At 38.5% G+C, this 21951-nt stretch overlaps 1 protein-coding gene and 1 long non-coding RNA gene across 2 annotated transcripts in view; both read left to right on the top strand.

Annotated features, from left to right (window-relative positions):
* The window catches only part of plxnb2a.1 (plexin b2a, tandem duplicate 1), a 152232-nt gene that overhangs the window by 21248 nt on the left and 109033 nt on the right, over positions 1–21951 (top strand). The window lies entirely within an intron of this gene.
* On the top strand, positions 11546–12912 carry LOC148083848 (uncharacterized). The gene is made up of 3 exons (XR_015710695.1): positions 11546–12125; positions 12256–12290; positions 12389–12912. It is a non-coding gene; the product is annotated as an uncharacterized LOC148083848 (long non-coding RNA).

Here is a 21951-nt window from a genome sequence, read left to right as displayed (position 1 = left end):
GAAAACTTTAATTTTCTTTCCTAGCAACTTTTATTGTTAATCAGTAGAATGTGGTCCTTTTTTTCTTCTTCTTCTTGTCTCTTTCGATTCCTGGGATCAGTAGGTATTTCCTGGACATGTTTTCGTCTGGTATAAATATCCCTCCGCCCCCACCTCTTTGCTGTTTGACACATTTCTTCTGTCCTGGACTATTTTTCTCTCCTCTGTGAAAGTATTGCAGTAAATTCCTGCTGCAGTTATGAGGTGATTAGTCATATGGTATCAGTTTATTTTGTCCTGTAATGGAAACTGCTGGCTGCCAAAAAAACACCCCTTCCTCATCTCCCGCAAATCTTTTGCCATTTTTTTTCCCTCCCCCCCTTTTCTCCTCTTCTCCATTTCCCAACCCTTCTCACTTTACCAGTTTCTGTGCCCGTCTTCAACATTCCATTTCTTTTGTTTTTCCACTGTACACCGAGCCTTTTTCTCCACCCCTTTACACTTTCTTGCATTTTTCTTTTCTGCCAGTTATGTATCATTTTCTGTTTTTCTCCACCTTCATTTCTCCTCCTCCATAATTGGATTCCTTTTTGTAGAAGATGATGAAATGGCCCGACTCCTCCCTTCTAATGAAAAAAGCACGTAAAAAGAAAAAGAATGCTGAACTTGTGTTGACTTTTTTAACCCAAGTTATTTTGACCTTTTATTTGTTTGTGAGTTTTGAGGACAAGATTTCAGCCTAAGTTGGTGGGTCTGGATGAAGGATGTACATCCTTTCTAGAGTTATTTAGTTAATAAACCATTTTTTACCCCAGTTTTATAGATGTCACCTGAGGTTATTGTGATTTTATGTTGAGGTATTCCTTGTGTGGCCTCTGGGTCAAGGTGACCCAATGGCTAGAAAACTAATGTTTTTGAAGTATTCCTTGTTGCCTCAGGGTCAAGGTGACCCGATGGCTAGAAAACTAATGTTTTTGAGGTATTCCTTGTGTGGCCTCTGGGTCAAGGTGACCCCATGGCCAGAAAACTAATGTTTTTGAGGTATTCCTTGTGTGGCCTCTGGGTCAAGATGACCCGATGGCCGGAAAAATAATGTTTTTGAAGTATTCCTTGTGTGGCCTCTGGGTCAAGGTGACCCGATGGCTAGAAAACTAATGTTTTTGAGGTATTCCTTGTGTGGCCTCTGGGTCAAGGTGACCCCATGGCCAGAAAACTAATGTTTTTGAGGTATTCCTTGTTTGGCCTCTGGGTCAAGATGACCCGATGGCCGGAAAAATAATGTTTTTGAAGTATTCCTTGTGTGGCCTCTGGGTCAAGGTGACCCGATGACCAGAAAACTAATGTTTTTGAAGTATTCCTTGTGTTGCCTCTGGGTCAAGGAATGACCTCTATGGCTTCTAGAAAGGCATATGCATTGGATGAGGTTACATGGTCTCCTTGACCCAGGGTTAAATTGCATACATCCTTGATTTTCTGGAACTCCTGTTGTGTTATCAGTGTTATCTTGACCTTTAAAGTATATACTTTATTGAATATTGTTTTGATTGTTTAAGCGCTTTGTGACCCTGGTCTGGAAAAGCGCTATATAAATAAAAATTACTTACTTACTTACTATAAACTGAATTTAAGAACTTTATGGTTAGAACACCCAAGTTAAACTAAGTAGCTGTTTTACTTTTTAAATAAATTATCATTAAACCTCCTCCTTTATCTCTTGGAATTAGAAACCGTTTCAGGGATTGCATCAGGACAGCTTTGATCATTGAACTCTTTCAGAAACCAGTTGTTCATTCGAGTAGGCCACTCTCCTGGGATGCCTGTGTTAGTCTTGAATCCAAAACTGGTCTGTATTTGATTGGTCTGGGGACTACCATAGTTAGTTTTCTGAGTTGACATGGCATTTCACATTTCTAGATAGGATATAATCTCAAGGTTTTAATCAAAAATTTAATGAAAATGTTTTCTGTTTGAAACTAGATTATCAATCGGAGTAAACCAACATTTAGTAAATGCAAATTGTTCACCATATAACTAAACTACTGGTTCCATCATATGCCGTGTATATAAACGGTGACCATACTTTATTTTATTCTCTGACAGAAAAGTCAGACTGGGCTGATTATTTTCATTCAAGTATGTGCAAGGAGTTAACTTTTGAGTCACGGTGGGGGGGTTGCTGAACGGGAGGAATACCTTTCGTTTGATGAGCGGCACAGAAATGGAGAACCAGGAGGAGTAGATGCCTGGAGAAGCGCCACTGATGAGAGGCTGGAGACAGATCGCCCTTTAACGGACTGGAATGCAATGAGTCATCCTGGGCTAAGTCCTTGTGTGGCGGGGAGGTCAGTTTATGGTGGAAGCCAGAGCTACAGAAGGTTTGGACACGCTCTCTTGGATCCCATCACAGGAGTTCCCTTCAAATGGCACGAAGTAGGTCAACAAGCATTTCCTAAAAGACAGTAAGCAGGGTGTCTGGATATGACTGCCCATTGGAAACGCAGGTGTCTGTTTCTCTGTCTCTCTCTGCCAAATTGGTTGGCTTCAGAGAAAGACCCATATACTGGTGACCCGGAAGAGGTTTCTACAGTCTGTTAGACGTCAGAAGACATGAACTGTGTTTTACCTGTGAAACTTTTAAATTGTTTTTAATTGTCTCCAAAAATGTATGTACTAATTAAGAGAATATATTTGTTTCTAGATCCTTGACTCGATTACAGCTAACAATTTGTTGACTCGGCACTGATTTCAATTTGATAGGAGAGAGAGGGTATTATGGGGTGTTTTCTTAAAGGGCATCTAATGTGAAAAATCAACTCTCCTGACTCGCATGTTTCAAACATTGAAGTCTTCCTCACCAAGATGCAGTAAGTCTCTCATCATGACCATGTTTTGAACTTATATCTTCATAAATTTCTCCCCCGTCTGAAATCTCAGCAAAAAAGAGGTTACGAGAGTGAAGTCTATAATGACATAATAATGACTTCACTCCTCCTCCAGCCAGCTGTAATCACGCCCGCTTTGTTTATACAACGAGTCCCTTGGAGGTAGTGACTTCCAGGATTGATGACACCATGATATTCGCATACAAGCGAAACATGTTTTCAGTGGGCGGAGCTTAAGATCATTTTCTTATGTAAATATTTCAATGAAAGGAGTTTTGTACAAAAGGACACATACTGATGCTACAATAGAGTCCAACATCTATTTAAGACACTCTTAAATCAACACATAAGTTGATCCAAGCTAAATATTTTTACTATTACTTGGTGTTGGCCAGAAACCCCGAGGCAGGCGTCTGGTAGTGATTTAGAATTTAAAATACACTCAGTGACGCCGTTCTCTTGTTTCATCGAGCAATAAAACCTGTTCGTCGCGGGACGTGATGCACCTTTTTGACCCTTAAGTTCTGTAATAAGTACCAAGAAGTGTGTGTTCCACACTGATAACTCGTGTTGACAGCGACTACATTAATGCTGGTTTTTCCTCCAGCTGTTCCTGCTGTTAAAAAGGCGAGCTAAGCAGCTGGAATCGACTCAATCTGACAGCATCGACGAGACTTTTACGGGATGATTGGCGTGAAAGTTGTGCTTGGCAGCCGTCTCGTACGCAACCACCGATGAGGGGGTCACACCGACTCCACGGGGTCAAGGTCCCCATAAAGGGTGGCGGGGATTAGAAAATGGAAATGCGGGAGCGTTGATCAACTTCTCCGGCAGGACGTAGATGGCATGTGTGACTCCGCGGGAGGCAGGGATGGCGAAGGGAATCTGCATCTCATTAATGTTGTGCGACGAGAGGAAGCTGCCAACAGAAAAGGACGTCAGTGCCAACAAAACAGACAAACACACTCCTGCTCTGGGGTTATTTCTCAAGGACACAGACGTGGTTCGCCGTATGCTGGAGGGTGGAAATCGGTCTCGTATCAGCATGTGGTGTCGCACACTTCCCGATGTGTCATCAAAGCAGTCGTCCACTTTTTTGCGTTTTGAGATCTCCACACAGGACCCGGGATACTCATTTAATATTCTGTTTTGGTTACTGCAGGGATTTTTCGAATGACGAATCGACCCTGTTCTGTCAGTTTGCTACACACCCAAGAATATTTACAATATACAAGAATATCAAGTTAAAACTACAACTTGTCCTCTCGAGATGGTTCCACAATAATTTACAACGTTCGTAAGGCAGTCGTTTTGTATAAAACGTCGAGGTTTATGGAGCCAATAGACCCACAATGTCATTTTTATTTGGCCAGCGAGAGCTGCAAATGTGTGTGGTTTGTTAAAAATGTTTTTCCCTCTTCATGCCAAAATGCGTAATGACTTGTTCACTCCATGAACTAATTATAACATGCTCACGGAACACTTTCATTTCTGCTCGTAATCTATGTATTATTTTCCTTTTTTTTTTTTTAGCATACATTTGTGAGCAACAGATGAAGACATTATGATTTAGAAATAGTATTTGTGTGGGGGAATTGCTTTAAATGGTTGGTTGAAACTTAATTTGTCTTCACCGCAGCTTTAGATAAGTTTAGGGTTGCTGTGCATGTCTGATAACAACTGGGGGGATTTAAATGCAATTCTGTAAAGTTTTTCAGGGATAAAATTGATGAAAAACTTCCCCCGAGGGAAGACGATCACGCTGTGCAGTCGTCATTATAAAGCAAATATTGGTGTCTGTCTTCACGAGCCCATATCTTTCCAATCTTGGGTTGGCTCCATCTTCTCAGACACCAGAGCCGATAGATCCCCGAGCGTGTCATGCATTTCCATCAAATATTTGATTCCAGCCAAACTGCTGTTAAAGCCAATCTTTCCAGCAAACAGATCAGATCAGTCATGGAAGGAAGCGTTCGAGCCGGTGGAGATATTTCTGTGGACAGTGTGGCATCAAAGCATCGCTAAAGTGAAATAGACAGTTTGAAAGGCAAGTCAAGGGGATAATGGGAGGTGGTGACAGTTGGAAAAGGGCCAGTTTTGTTGAACGGGAGGTTTTGTTAAGGGACGTGCACTGTTCGGGATTAAGGGTTAGGGCGTAGGCTTTAAATAAGTCCAATTATTTGTCAGCCAGTGTGACGGAAGCAACGATTATGCTTCGACATTTCTGTCAACAAAAGTCTGAATCTGGTGTCAGAGCTTCTCTTGTCTACTTTGGTTTGCTTTGATGCCTTTTTCAGTTAAGTGAAGAGTTTAATGGTGGCATCTTTTACCGTTGTAGAAGTGTTTGTAGACACGCATGGCTGGCGCTTCAATGTACGAATCCTATTTAGCTACCGACAGGCCCCTGCACTTCACAACCCTTTCTTTCATTTTAACCAAGTTACTTAAGTCCCTCATTTTATTCACATCTTTACCAAACTAGTGTTTGACTCTCAAATATGAAAAGTGCTGATAACTACTGTTGTCACTATATCAACATTTCAGTAGTCGTTACCAATAAAGTAAGACACTATTCATTTATCAATAAGTACTATGATACTATGACAATAAATATGTGATTTGAAATAGCAGAAGTTGTTTTGAAGATGGCAGAGGTTCTTCTTCGGTACTCGCAGAACGTATACTGCCCCGGCGCTTCCACCAAGATCATGGTTCTTATTGTACCAAAACGGCTGGTATTTATGATTTTTTTTGTGTGCTGGCACCAAATATCTGTTCTTGTGACAACCCTAGTTGTAATTAAAAATGTATATGTACTGTATATGAGATGAATTCTATTCTGCTGAGGTCACATGCAGACGAGGGCAAGAGAACTTAGTGACTTATCTCTGGCACTACATTATTAAACCGATGTTTCACCAAAGGATTCTAACAAATAATCTTTCACTGATCCACCTGGTATCTTAAACTACCATCCCCATAGCATACCCCATGTAATCGTCTCCCTAAAGTGCTTAGCACATTAAAAACAAAACCAACACTAAATATTTTCTTAAATGTAGTTTTTTTGCTATAAGCATGCAGAAGCATACAATTGAATCTGTGACCACTGACATCCTCGACTATCAATGACAAATTGATTCACACATTTGCTCACCGAGATAATTATGAAAGTAGGAAACAAGCAATTTTGAAAATTGTACACGAGAGACCGACGCTTACAGAGTGTGAATAATGACGGTATTGATGACACGCAACTTGGTGAAATGAAGTCGATGTCAACCTTTATTAGAAATGATTTCTCTCCTATTTGACATTTTACAAATGAGCAGCTTCCCAGTGTGTAACAATTCTACCTTTTATTGATGAAGCAATTAATGTTCAAACAAGTGGACAAATTATGACTCGGAATTAAGTATAGCAAGGGAAATGAAGAGAGAGCGAGGTTTGGAGCGTTAATTGTGTCGGGGTTTGGTTAGAAAGTGCCTTGAAAAGTGTTTTTATTTTGGTTTTAGGAGTGTCGAGAGTTGCATAATCCTGCATTAAGCAAGATTAGTTTTTGTTTTGGTTTCAAATCCCTACTCACTGGGCAGGAAAGGTGAATGCTAGGCAGGGATTGAAAGTTTGTTATTGTAATATTAGTTTTCTATATGTCATCTTTGAATCATCTCCTTCTTGTGGAGATTATATTCCTTCTTTTTCCTTCACCTTCCTCTTTCCACACAATCAAAGATAAGTAATGTTTAATAACTGCCAGGTATCGAAAATGTATCATGGCAAAAAACGGATGAAATCACTATTCGAACACTAATACAAGTCAGAAGTTCTAGTCGTGACGGGGTTAAAGACGTAATGGAATGAGTTCCTAATACACGAGTCAATATTGGACGTATTGATCCTGTTCGTCTTCAATTGAATATGAGTAAACTTCATCACAAGGCTCCTAGAGCTCCACACGTGCTTCACAAAAAGTGATTGTATTGTTATTGACTGCCGATCCGAAGACTGACGCACTAAACTCCTCGTTTCAACTCCACATGGAGTTTCTGACACGCCAAAATTGAATCAAACACAGACCTGCAGAACGAACTTCTGTTTCAAACACTTTATTGGCTGTAGCAAATAATGAAAGTGATTTTTTTTTCTCTCGCCCTTTGTAAAGTCTTTCTGAAGAAATAAGGGGTTACAAGTGAATCAAAGAAACCTATAAGTTCTAAAAACACCTTCAGGAATTGTTTCAACGTCTCGCCGTGTTCATATTGTTGGTGACGGCAACATCGTTTCTGCTCTGGGATCCAATAGCCGTTCTCTCGTGTGGATTTATAACTGATGAAAAGACCAGCAGTATTACCAAGGGTGGTCCAATGGCCAACGATGGATGTGGGTTCAAGCCTGTTCGAGTATGTGTTTTGCTGATATACAGCGCTAAACTAAAGAAAGCTTCAATTGTTCCTTGTATCAATGTATTGCCGTGCGTTTTAATCTTAAATTCACATTGTGATATACATTTAATCCCTTCATGATTATGACTTGAAAACATACTGAAAATCCAGATTCTCATCCTCTACCAGCCCATTCTGACCATTGTTCAGCATAATAAGCAGTTGCTGGTTGCATTTCTGCAACATATATTTCAACCATTAAATGGATATAATACTCCTTTTGAGAAGCCAAAACCTCCTTTGAAGATGATCATTCAGGAGAGCTCTGGTTAAACACTTTAATTTATTTTGAAGTCACAATGCAGGATGTTTTTTATTTGACATTTTATGTCAAAATGTCAATGTTTTACTGCAAGGATTAGAAGATGTGTAGATCATCTTGATATCCCTTCATACAGTGATGGTTTTATCATACACTGCCACACCCGCAGGAGGAAAAGAAGGGACAGCTGTGCAGCAGTTTGTTTCAGTTTATCTTGCCGTACAGAGATGAGATTCAAAAGTTGTTTTGTTTACATTCACTGGACTAGAACCCGCCTCACGCTCGGTGTATAGTGATTTGTAGGAGTATAGGCTCCGCTCTGTCACTTCCATTAAGCACACTGTCCTCGTCTTTTCTTCTGTCTTCTCCTCTGCTCCGCCCGCTCACTATCTCATACACATTTTTCACACTATCACTCACTTCTTTCTACCTTTAAAAAAAAAAACCTTCTTCTTCATCTGTGTTTCTGTCTCTTCTTCCCATCTCCTGCTTGGTTGCAGTTGCTGAGGTCTGGACTTGCACAAGCGCACACGCCTCAGATGGAGCGTTTCACCACACTGGTCAGGAAATTGGACCCTCAACAGTCCACATATTGGAAATGAAATTCCTTTCAAAGAGTCGAACCCCGAGCACACATGGGCACACACACGGCACACACACGGCCCCAGACCGGTCTTTTGGTTTTAAGCTATGGAGGCTTATCTTCGGCGGCATTATCAGTAGTTTAAAGATTGAAGCTGGTGGAGCCGACTCACTGCCCTCTCGCTCGCTCTCCTTCTAGTTCCCTCCGCCGTAGTCCCTCGTCTGCAAAACACCATCGACCGATAAAAGCTTTGCTGCTAATTGTAAGATCTGGTCGGGAGAAAAACTTTCTACGTCATTTGAGTCGGTAACTGCATTAGTAAAGTTGTGTTGCACAAGAACAAACCTCTGCATAAAATGACTCCTTAGGAAAGTATTGAAGGACACAAACCAGCCCACGTGGGTGAAATATAACCTTTAGTCGTGGTAGAAATGGGTTTGTGTAATTAAAATCGCCTTAGGGGATCAGCGCAGGATCTTGCATAACACAACTAAAAATGTCAAACTTGACTTATTGATATTCTGTGGAGGAGCCGTGGATAACTTTAATATTCCCATGAACCAAGGACAGTGGGAACCATCGGTATAACCAACGTGGCTGAACGAGTCACGCATATCGTTTTCATTCACCTCATGGTCACTTGAATCTATTTGTTTAATATTTCACGTTGTTTGTGTGGAAAATTAGGCTCAAAATGTGAAAAAAATAAGACCTTGAATGTGGTCAAGATTAGGATCAGGTCAAATGTTGTTGTTTAACATCCTGGCAGGAAATGGAAAAGCACTGACACGACCTCTACCATGAGCTTTATGAAACGCAACATCCAATTAAACAGGAAAAATGGCTTCCATGATTCAAGAATGTTTGGCTTGTGGCAGTAGTTTTCCACAGTGACGGCTGTGCCGTGCCAATAAAAACACTCCACATTTTTCCCGCAGTGATTTGGAATTTTTATGCGGTATTTTGTTAATAAGTAAATGTATTTTTTGCTAGTTCTTTGCAAAGCAGTTTAAATTTATTCAAATGAATGACCAATCCCTCTAAATATTTCCTAAAACTAGAGATGACCTCCAAAATGTTGTCAGTTTCTAGTTCCAGTATAAGATGTTCCTGAGGTTTTCATTTGACTACCAACATTTAAAAAAAGTTCTACTAAGATAAACATGGAAAGAAACACAATCTCCCACAGTTAAGATGCATGTAATGCTTGTGTTTTTAGGATCTAGTTCAGTTGAGATCCCAGGAAAAGTAACATTGCTACTCTCTGCCACAGCTTTTGGTCCTTCCTGTGTAGTTTCCACTTTGCATGGCCGTATTTGTGCGGTTGTTTAATTGAAAGTTTTTATACACTCATTGTGCCTTCTGTTCCCTTTTCCACTAGAGCTTGTGTGCTCAACATTTTCAATACTGTTGTGCGGTCACTTTAAACCGCCTCGTCTTTAAAGACCTGATGGAAAAAATTGTGTGGTCGACCCTTATCAGTCCAACCCATGACCAGTTGAAGGTTAAATCTAAGATTAGATTTTAAATTCACTTAAGGTTTTATTTAATTTCTCTGAAACATCTGAAACCTCTGACCACACACGTCATAATGTCTTCAACAGAAAGGTTGGACTCAAGAAATGTAATATTATAATTGAATATTTATTGGTCAACATAAATTGTGTAATGATGGCAGAACTCAACATGCAGGTTCACCCCCTTGTGTTCATTTATTTGTTACATTTGTTTACAAGTCTGTGCCTTTCTGACATTTCTTTTTGGTTTTCTTTTGGATTGTGTCCCCTGGTTAGATTTAACAAGTGAGCACTTGACTGTGGGTGCAGTGAACAATTGTTACAAGAGTATTTTTTTTGCAGTATTCACAGTTTACCCACTTAGAGCCTCGGAGTTATTACAGTTGAACTTTTCAGATTCTCTGTTTTCATTATTGCTCTTCTTAAGTTCATTCTTATACGCCAGAAGGTGCTCGGTTCAGTGCCTTTAGAACTATAATTTCCTCCGTAGAAAATTTCCCAATTCATCCTCTCAGCTGTTGGCAGCCCTGAACCGGATTTGCCATTAACCTTGAGGTTGAATTATTTTGGCAAATTCCCATTAACCTCAAAAATGAGTTGTGTAGTGAATTCCCATTACCCCCCAGCATTAGTCATTTATCAGGCGGGAATAAAGTGTTTACACGAACGCTTTGAGCTTATTTCTTGCTCATTTTGTTTTCTTCCTCCAAAAACAAGTGTTGCAAAATGACTGCATAATTAATTCCTTCATAAAGGTCGCCGGATCGGCCGAGTGGCTTTGAGGTGAGCGCTTCAAGGGTACTTGACAAAACAAGGCCACATTATGAAGAAGTTACTTCAAAGTTTTAATGACTGACAGCATCACTGACCATCACTCATGTTTTCCTTGGGAATTTACAACAAGGACATGTCAAATATCGTCTTTATGAATGGAACCCATTTCTTGTCTAGTTCAAAACAGCATAGCGTTAATATAATAGTAATATAACTTTTTGCTAGAAAACTCCATACATAAGTATCAAAATGAATTCATACTAGGTTTGCCTCAATCCGGACTTTATGAAATACCTTTTTCAACTGAATAAATGAACATTAGCACATTTTGAGTTACAGAAACTTCCTCTGAAAGTCACATATGCCAACAAACCTCCTCAAATTTAGTGAATTTGTTTTTTATTTTACAGGTATTTTCAACTATAACCAACTTAATAATGATAATAACAAGTTGCACTGAATACATTTTCCCTTTTTATCCAAAGGGATTATATATCATAAATGTAAGTAAGTAATTTTTATTTATATAGTGCTTTTCCAGACCAGGGTCACAAAGCACTTAAACAATCAAAACAATATTCAATAAAGTGTATACTTTAAAGGTCAAGATAAGTATGTCTTGTATTTAATGTCTTTATTTTGACAAATGTCATCCAAAACGTTGGATTCACCTTCACTTCCCCAACAGTGAATGTAATTCAACGGACCAGGGAAAAGCACTCTACAAATATAATTGACTTACTTACTTACCTCCTGGTTGTGCAATGCATGCTGGGATCCTCGTAATTCAAATCCCTTTATTTAAGACTAAGATGCATGACTGTTTGAAATGGCAATACATTATAGTTAAGGGGTCTTCAAGTACATTTCTTATGGGGGTAGCAGAGGTTTTCTCAGGTCAAAACTCCAAACCTCAAGATTACTTGTCCATCATGTCGAATACTATTCTCAGCTTTACATTCCATTTTATATTTTTCACAGCATTATTTGGCAGAAAATACTAAAGTATCTACATTTACTTGCATGAAAGACATATAACTGTCTGTGGTATTCATGGTGTTAATTGAGGACAATACACAAATAATCACAGAAATACAGGGAGTGCAGAATTATTAGGCAAATGAGTATTTTGACCACATCATGCTCTTTATGCATGTTGTCTTACTCCAAGTTGTATAGGCTCGAAAGCCTACTCCCAATTACGCATATCAGGTGATGTGCATCTCTGTAATGAGAAGGGGTGTGGTCTAATGACATCAACACCCTATATCAGGTGTGCATAATTATTAGGCAACTTCCTTTCCTTTGGCAAAATGGGTCAGAAGAGGGACTTGACAGGCTCCGAAAAGTCAAAAATAGTGAGATATCTTGCAGAGGGATGCAGCACTCTTAAAATTGCCAAGCTTCTGAAGCGTGATCATCGAACAATCAAGCGTTTCATTCAAAATAGTCAACAGGGTCGCAAAAAGCGTGTGGAAAAACCAAGGCGCAAAATAACTGCCCATGAACTGAGAAAAGTCAAGCATGCAGCTGCCAAGATGCCACTTGCCACCAGTTTTGCCATATTTCAGAGCTGCAACATCACTGGAGTGCCGAAAAGCACAAGGTGTGCAATACTCAGAGACATGGCCAAGGTAAGAAAGGCTGAAAAACGACCACCACTGAACAAGACACACAAGCTGAAACGTCTACTTGTAGACTGGGCCAAGAAATATCTCAAGACTGATTTTTCTAAGGTTTTATGGACTGATGAAATGAGAGTGAGTCTTGATGGGCCAGATGGATGGGCCCGTGGCTGGATCGGTAAAGGGCAGAGAGCTCCAGTCCGACTCAGACGCCAGCAAGGTGGAGGTGGGGTACTGGTATGGGCTGGTATCATCAAAGATGAGCTTGTGGGGCCTTTTCGGGTTGAGGATGGAGTCAAGCTCAACTCCCAGTCCTACTGCCAGTTTCTGGAAGACACCTTCTTCAAGCAGTGGTACAGGAAGAAGTCGGCATCCTTCAAGAAAAACATGATTTTCATGCAGGACAATGCTCCATCATTGCTGGCAAGAAAGGGTCTAAAAGAAGAAAAACTAATGACATGGCCTCCTTGTTCACCTGATCTGAACCCCATAGAGAACCTGTGGTCCCTCATCAAATGTCAGATTTACAAGGAGGGAAAACAGTACACCTCTCTGAACGTGTCTGGGAGGCTGTGGTTGCTGCTGCACGCAATGTTGATCGTGAACAGATCAAAACACTGACAGAATCCATGGATGGCAGGCTTTTGAGTGTCCTTGCAAAGAAAGGTGGCTATATTGGTCACTGATTTGTTTTTGTTTTGTTTTTGAATGTCAGAAATGTATATTTGTGATTGTTGAACTGTTATATTGGTTTCCCTGGTGAAAATAAATAATTATAATGGGTATATATTTGTTTTTTGTTAAGTTGCCTAATAATTATGCACAGTAAAAGTCACCTGCACACACAGATATCTTCCTAAAATAGATAAAACTAAAAAAGCCCTGCTCCAACTTCCAAAAATATTCACCTTTGATATTAATGAGTGTTTTGGGTTAATTAAGAGCATGGTTGTTGTTCAATAATAAAATTAATCCTCAAAAATACAACTTGCCTAATATTTCCGCACTCCCTGTATTTACATCATTATTTTTCCAGAAAAGTACCATCAACCTTGTTGATCTTGTGTTCTTTGCAATGTTCAGTAATGTTCTTACAATATGATGGTTTTGCACTCATTTACCAGTTATTTATTTGATTTGATTCATTTTGGCAAATTAAGTTTATATGGTGTACATTTATATTTCCTTCTGCTACAAGATATGTTGTTGTCAGGATATTGAGTGTAGCCGACAAAAACGACCTTAAAACGAAGTACTTTTCACCGTTAAAACACAAAATGCTTGAGAAAAGATTGATTGGATCAGCGATTCTCCCTCAATTCTGTCACCTGTGTATTTTGGCAAATTACCTCCTTACGTGTGGATTTTTCTCAAAGTTGAAAATAGTTAGTTTAGGGGAGTTTCAGTACTTCACTTGTCAAATTGCTCTGTGAAACCAACGGGAGACAAAGAGCCAATCTATATTCCGGCCTCCTTTCTCATTTCAGCTTCTGTGCTTTCTCTTTCTGGTTTTGTGGAGCACAGAGCTTCTCTGACTCGGCGTCAGTAGAATTCAATACCCTCACACAGCAGCTCATGGCTGACAGAATCCACCAGAACCCTCACAGAGAGATTAGTGTGCGGACACCACTGTGTACTTTATGTCCACTGTCTGCTGCTCAGCGATGTGTATCCATGCGTTCACATTTTTGCTAATTTAGGCGTATCTACACATGGACAAGTGTTAGCAGAATTATGGACGCACACATGGTGAGGAAGTTGAGTAAGGGGTCAACAAGCTTCCGTACTGGACTAGAAAGTGAACATCATTCATAGCTTATTATCACAACCTTGTCAAAAATGATTCAAATCATGCACGACCAACTTTAATAAACCTAACTTTAATATGAGGCTATTGCAATGCGTGATTATTGACCTAAAAAGAAAAGAGTAGGGGTTCACTGGGCATGTATTTGACTGCTACTGATGACCCTTTTCTTAAAGGTCAACTATTGTGTTGATTTAAGTGTATCTTAAATATATGTTGGACTCTATTGTATCATCAGTATGCGTCTGTTTCTACAAAACTCTCTTTTCATTGAAATATTGACATGAGAAAATGTGCTTAGGCCCCACCCACTGAAAACGCTTTTTCTGGAGATTCTATCTTGTTTACCATAGCCACAACCACTCTGCTGTGATTGGTCAAGCATCAAGATTTTACTCGACGAATCATCAATCCTCCTGGAATTCTCCACCTCCAAGGAACTCGCTTTATAAACAAAGCAGGGCATGATTACAGCTGGATGAGTGAAGCCATTATTACATCATAATGGACGCTCTCGTAACCTCTTGTTCGCTGAGATTTCAGATGGGGGAGAACTTTATAAAGTAATAAATGTTCAAAACATGCTTAGAATGATGAACTTACTGCATCTTGGAGAGGAAGAATTTAACATTTGAAACATGTGAGTGAGTCAGGAGAGTTGAGTTTTCACATTCGTTGACCTTTAAGTCCATGGCAGGTCTTTATCACTCGCTATGTCTTTTTTTTTTTTTCTCCTTTTTTTTTTACCCCTTTTCTTCCATTTCCTCCTTAAATTATTAATTGCTATTATAATAATTGATTGTATTAAAAAAAACGAGTGCACAAAATGTAGTGTCTACAATGTAACAAATCGTCTAACTTCTAAACGCGTACAAATGAGTTCATAAATAAACATTGCAAAATGTAAGGTTTAATTAACATTTGAAATGGATACTGTACAAAAAATTAGTGTAGAATAGAAACGGTCTTAAACAACTATCCATTATTAATGGCTGCATATACCAATACCAAGGCAGCAAGTCACAAATGTAATTGTTAAATGGTGAAGAAGAAACTGGTAAATACTTCTGGCCCTCATTAAATCATTCATGCTCGTATCATGCATTTTTCTGTGAATTGAATCTATCTAATGGTCCAATAAAAATGATTGTCTTATTTTTTAACTTTGGAAGACATTTGTGTACTTTTGTTTGATGCAAAAGGAACATTTTGTTGAATTAATCAAGCATTTTCGAAACACCAAACCAGCTGTTTTATTATTATTATTTAGTTTAATATTTTAGTACTTTGACAAAGAAAGTGGGCAATTGGTTAATTTTCCATTAATATCCAATCAAATACGCAACTTTTTTTTGTCATGTGATCTACCCACGATACCCAATAATAATCATAATACACACTAATCACACTGTATTCATGTCTACATACTACATTTATTGCATGCTGAATTATTCTCAGCACGTAACATAAATCAAGATGTCCACCTTGTATAGATTGCATAGTTTCTAGTTATTGAGTCGTCATCCATAATAGATTGATGTTGCTCACAAACCTTTCACAACACATTTGCCTTTAGAAACCTCTGTGAACTGGAATGCCAAGTTGCAGCCGATGCGCTTCGGTGCTTCTGCCTGCTTCAAAATGAAAGCAGTTTAGCTGATGTTGGGGCAAGAGTCTGATGCGTCCCTTAAACCTTTGCAAATTGTCAGAAAAGCAATACGTTCTAGAAGATGATTATTTGAGGGAATGTAAACGATTGTGAACTTGAAAGTAAGTTGCTTTAACCGCAAGTTTTAGCCCTTTGTTGAAAAAAGTGTAATAAATGGGAAAGAAATCCAAGTGAAATGTTGCGTTGAAGCCCAAAGCTTGATGGTTTCTTAATGTTTAATGTCATCTTCCCACAGTTGCTTTACCAAGCAAGAACGACATAAAGATTTCAAGAGGAACACTTTAGAAAGTTTCTGACAGAACTCAAGATCTGAACTTATTAAACTTTAGGCAGTTGATGACATTTGAATGTTTCCATGTATTTTATTATTTACCTGAACTGAAACAGTTCATCTGTACAAGAAAGACAGTTGGGTATTTATTTGAAGTGCAAACGTCATGACAATTTCATCTCGTAAATTACGTTTATATATACATGTATATCCCTGAAAAAAACAGATTTGAAAGTCCAAAGGTAAAGATGTAAACTAGTGAGTCTGTCCACTCCAAACGTCTAGTTATCCTTTCGTGTGGACTTATTAGTGGGTTGTTAAAAACAAGACAATTACTTTTCCTTCAAATATAACAACCTTTTATCACTCGCCTGCGAACACTGATTGTCTATTACAGTCGGATTGAGAATTATTATTTTAACGTCATTCTAGTGAAAAAAACCTCCAGACAAAGATTTCAAAATGGCCATTGAGGTCTATGCAGGTGTGCAAAGTTTAGACATAAACGATGATCATGCCGTGAATAAAAGGTCTTTTTTAAGTTCAGAACATGTTGATAGTCCTATTGAGATTATCAGATCTATTAAACTCTATGGGTTGAATTAAGATTTAAAGTTATCAAGTTATTGAATTCTGTTTACCAGCAGACATGAAAGTCTTAACTCTAATGGACTCTTTGTCAAAGTAGGTAAACCATATCCAAGTTATTTATATCTGATCCGTACTTAAAAGTGCTACCACTTCATGGTACTTCACTGTTTTCGACAAAAATAGTTGTCACTGGAATTCTATGAGATTCCATTTTAATTAACGGCTAATGTAGTGATGACATTTTTTACTTCCAAGAAATCTTTTGCTTGAATTTTCCTTCACATCCCCTTTTGAACTGAAAGAGTTGCTCCACTTTAATTAGTTTTGTTGTAACAATTGTGTTAATCTTGTTCCTAAATCCTTTGTAACAAGTAGAATACAAGGAAAACCGAAATGATGGGATTGAAACATTTTCAGCCAGTACTTAAGACTGATTCATCTCTGGCCAAAAGGAAATAATAAGCACTTGTAATTGGTCCAAAAGTGTCATCATCTGGGACTAGTCGAAGAAAAACACAAACATAATAAGGCTAACCGTCTCAGCCTGTCATGTCGGTGTTTTTGGGGAAGGAAGAAATACAGACACCAGCGTCTCTATCTTGCACATCCTGTTCTCAGACAACTTGCAGCTTGTGATCTCTGGAGCCTATGAGAACACCAGTCTAAGTGGGTTTGAAGAGTTATGACAGTGATTGATACTAGGAGGGAGTTCTGAGTACTGACGGCACTGTCGCTCCTTATCACTGACACATCCGGTTCCCAAACAAGATGTCAGCTGTGCGCAGGATGAAAAAAAGCAACGTGGACTGACTGCTGGTATGAAAGAGACGAAGCAGGGGAGGATTCTAAGAAGTAGTCTCAGAAATGTTCAAGCTCTGTGAAGTAAACTTGGAAAGGGATGAAGTCATGTGACCATGTTTGATTCTTCATTTAGGTCAATCTTTAGCATCACTTTTGTGTAGAAAAGATAAATAAAGATATTGGGGCTGCACGGTATATCGGAAAAATATCGATATCGCGATATTGGCACGTGCGATGTGCATATCGAAAAAATTTTCGATAAATTATAATTTTTTATTATATAAATCAAGCATTTCTTAAATGCGCACTTTGACCAATCAGTGTCATGTTCTGTATAGTTGTTAATTTGTACTTCTATGTCTAGTTGTCGTTTACGTCTCTGTATGTCTGTGAGCTGTGCAGCGCAGCTTGCGAGTCTCGGTTGCTAACCCCATTTGCTAAAGCAACATATTTTAAGTACTTTTCAACTCCTCTGTTGTTTTCTCATAAGATCACGGAACTTCCAAACAAATGTAAACCTGTCCGTCTTCGCCGTATGCTAATGAACTAAGTTGTAAGCGTCAGGTCATTTCAAAACTGTTATGTGTACGCGTGTACAAGGAGATTTATTATTGATTTGGTGATATCGTGACGCGCCGGCGGCTCCTCTCTGATGTCGCTCAGTTTTGCGGGAAACCGATGCAAGTCTCTTGAAACTGAGCCTTATAAGTGATATTTTTCTTAGTGATATTAATATCTCGTTCTTTGAAAGAAAGCCACATGGTAAAAATATGTTCTTTACACAACATTTTGATTAAAGATAATAATAAATGCACATCATTTAAAATGCACTTCGGTCCAAAGAAGTGAAAGTACATTAACAATTTTGCAGACCACATGTATTTTATGGTACACAAGATTATTATTTATTGGTGTTATGGACGACCATCTGGATCCAACAGTCAGTTAAAGATTCAATTAAGCGGCGTGGAGGGAGCTGCTCCCATTCTTGCCCATGTCTACTGTATGTTGTGTAAGCGACAGCCCGCTACTTGGAAATTCATCCGACTCCATAAACTACATTGAACTTGTTTCAAAAGGTATGAAGAGGACATGAAAATGAAGGAGAATGGTCATATATCTTTGTAGTAACTTCCTTACCTTGAGCTGGCTCTCTGGATGTTAAGTTCTATATAAATACAGTTTGTTCATTGAAACATTTTTGCCGTAATTTCCGCTGCTGTCCTTGATTATATTTAATCACCCGTGTTACTTTTATTCCATTACTTTTTTAGACAAGACATCCTTGGTTGTCTTCGAAGAAGGTTGGCTTCTCTTGTGCTAATCATTTCATTAAGTCATTTCATTTTCACTCTTTTTTCGTGATTATTTTTTTTTGAATTTGAAGAACTTTCCGGTGAATAAAAGCCGAGAACTAAAACGCACTGATTGGAACCTTCAGTCCTTTTTCTTTAAATCATCATGTAGTATTCAATGCGTTGAATTAAGTAATTTACAGCTTTTCAAAGTCTTGCCTCTGGAAATGAAATAAAGTGCCTGATGAATGTTGGAGACCAAGAAACCTCAAAGCCACACTGAGTTATAGTCCAGTCACTCGCGCTGATCAATACCCACATCAACGTGACTAGATATACTGTGGTCATTTCCCGTCGAGGGTCCCGCAGTAATCTCTGTTATTGCCCCCTTAAAACAAAAATAAGTGGCAAGTCATGATGAAATATCAGGCCCCGGGTCTGCGCCTGTCCTCGCTGCTCATTTTGCTAAGCAGTGCAAAGAGATTTATTATGAATAATACACATAGGAATTGGGAATGAATTAGCAATTTAACAAAAACATTTCAATATGTTTAGGCGCTTGTGATTCACATGTGGGTAAAAGCATAATAACTTGTTAATAATCTCCAAAATTCATTCCATTCTTGTAAGAATGTGAGGCAGGGAATTCATTTTCAGGAACGCTTGATCTTTTTTTTTCGTCCTAAATTACTTCGGAATCGGCTCAAAAAAACAATCGAGTGCTCCAGAACGAGTGTTTATTATTATTTGCAGCACCCAAAAATGAAATGTTGGCATCCCTGAGATTTAATCTCTGCAATGATTTCCATATTGGGCCGGGCATCCCGCACATGACTGCGTTGGAGGGATTTGGGATTTAAAGAGACCACCGAAGGAGACGCATGGCTTCAACTACCTCATTATGTAAATACAATTGCTGGGCTCCCCATGTATTTGTACTTTGCTGCTTGTGTTTTGGGAATCGCTGCTGATAATTGAGGCTGGAGGTTGAATCCCCTGGTATTTATTAGAAGCACTTTAGTGTTTGACCGTGTCCTCAAATAGTTTAATTTGGGTTCCCCCACTATGTTCAGAAACTTGAAGGTTGTTGGATGCAAGAGTTTCACTCATGAAATACAGGGTTTAACTGGAATGACATTCATCCTGTGTGTGTGTGAGCCAAGCAGTTTGAGCATCAGAGTTTATCTGTCAGTTCGCAAAAACAAAACAGGAATCTGAAATATGTAGAATCTTGGTTGTGTTTTGAATTACCGTCTGGATTCCTGAATCTTTCAAAGGATTTGTCACCACGTGGGGTAAAAAAGCTGAGCAGCACAAGTTTCCATTGAGCTCATTAACTAAAATATAATGAAAATAAATGTGTTATACTTGAAAATTCATTAATATTTTTTTGAAAAACAATAGTATAAGTATAAATGCACAACGGTGTACAACAATCCTTATTTTCATACGTAAAAAACAATAAATTGCCATCAGAGGCCTTAGAAGAACTATGTCCAAAAAATAAAATAACATTGTCTTATCTTTCATACATGTTTAGAAGAATACATTTTAAATAGAAATTCAATAATTGTAAAGTCAATTTGAGCAAAAAACATGAAGCAAATAAAAAAATATATGTAAAGTTAAATAGAAATGTGTAGTTGAATATATAACATCAACAGCCATGTAAAAGTAGATCAATATCTTTTCATCAGTCAGTCATTTTCCTTTTTTGTCATCTAGAAACATGTAATATTCCACATATTTTCTTTTTTAATATATAAATAACACATACTCGCCAGAGCTTAATGGGATGTCACTTCATTCAACCAATCCGAGACGCTCAAATATGATTTTCTATTTAACATGACCTAACGATGCATCTCTTCACTTCCAACAGACATGCATTAAATAGTTATATCTTATGTTTTGAGCAATACTATTTTGTAAAAAAGAACAACGATATTGTTCTAAATGTGCGGCTCAGCAGGGGTCAGAGTTTTTTTTTAAGTCCAGACTACAGTAAGTACATAACATTAAATGTTGTAGATACTCATCGTCCTTGTTACCTTGTAGTTGAGAATTACAGGTCAAGACCGAACCACAACCTTAAGTATTAACACAGTTAATGCTCATGCTCTTGTCACAGCGTGGCCCTGTGTAATCGCACAACCAGAGGGCAGACATGTTGACAAGGACCTTTGTCTCCCTCTGGGAGCAGAGAGAGAAAAGACTATTGTGTCGTTACTTTCCTCGGCTCAGATGCAGTTCATGTGTGTCGAGATGATATTGAAAGCATCTTTTTTAAAGGGAGATTATAGGGAATATTGGGCATATCTGTGCACAAATATTATCTATAAACTGGACTGAGCATCGCTTAATAAGAAGTTTCATGTCAAGCCTCATATTATTAATGACTTCCCCTGCCTCCTCCCTCGTTTCTGATTTATTATATTCTTGCATCCCTTGGAAGTTCAAAGTACTTTTTACATAAAAGTTCAACCCTTTTACTACTCCAATAATACACATGTCAGCGGTGTCCTTTTGTGGCTGCAGAATATAGTTTATGTGCCATGAGTGAGTGAAGTAGTCTCTTTTGGGAAATAAATTACCTTTTCGATTTCAGCCATTTATTCTTATTTATAACTTATTATGGAAACTGGATTCTCCAACCTTGTGACCTGATAAAAACTCTGAGTGAATACACAAACACAGCGTTTTTGCATATTTACAATAACTTGCAATAATGATCATAAGATCCTGGACTTAACTCTTAACTGGCTCATATTGATGCAGGATCTTTTCACTCGACTGGTAAGACTTTAAAAAAGTCCTAAACTTTGTGAAGTGTCTCTGATCTTAGTGTCTTAGACTCCATAATCTCTCAACAAAATGTTTTGAAAACAGACTACTGACCTGTCAGTTAAGGTCAAGGAAAAAGGGGCAACAAGGATGCATGGAAGACGCCCATTAAAATTAAAATTTGTCCAAGTTGAATCCAATAAAAACTCTAGATATTAAATACCATCCCATTTTTTTCAGATCCTCACTTAAGAAAACCCTCTGTACCGTACCTACCCCGGTGTTTTAACTAGCCATGATATGTTGTTGTGTTCTAGAGTTGCCAGCATCTGAGTTAATAAATCCCAGTTGTGTCTTTTAAAGTGAGACTTTCAGTTCTTGACGTTCTTGCTATATTTCTTGGCAGCAGCTCACGACTTGCAAACTGCATTCTATTCCTCAAACTCACTGCTTGTGTGCGACCTGTTTTAATTTGGAAGCCCAAACGCTTCCAAACGTCTGCTTTAAATTGTGTCGATCGTATTGGTTTCCTTTATCAGCAACTCTGACTAAATCATACCAACATTAAACATGGAGTCAAAGTGTTGCTGCATTGATATTTTTGCATAGCTCGACTTCTGAGTGAGAGTGATGTCCAAGAAAATGTAAACCTGCCCAAATAACCATTCC

This window comes from Callionymus lyra, chromosome 3 (genome assembly GCF_982586985.1).
Source record: "Callionymus lyra chromosome 3, fCalLyr1.hap1.1, whole genome shotgun sequence".
Taxonomy (NCBI): domain Eukaryota; kingdom Metazoa; phylum Chordata; class Actinopteri; order Syngnathiformes; family Callionymidae; genus Callionymus; species Callionymus lyra.
Note: the sequence above shows the minus strand (reverse complement) of the source record. Positions and strands in the feature narration are given on the sequence as shown.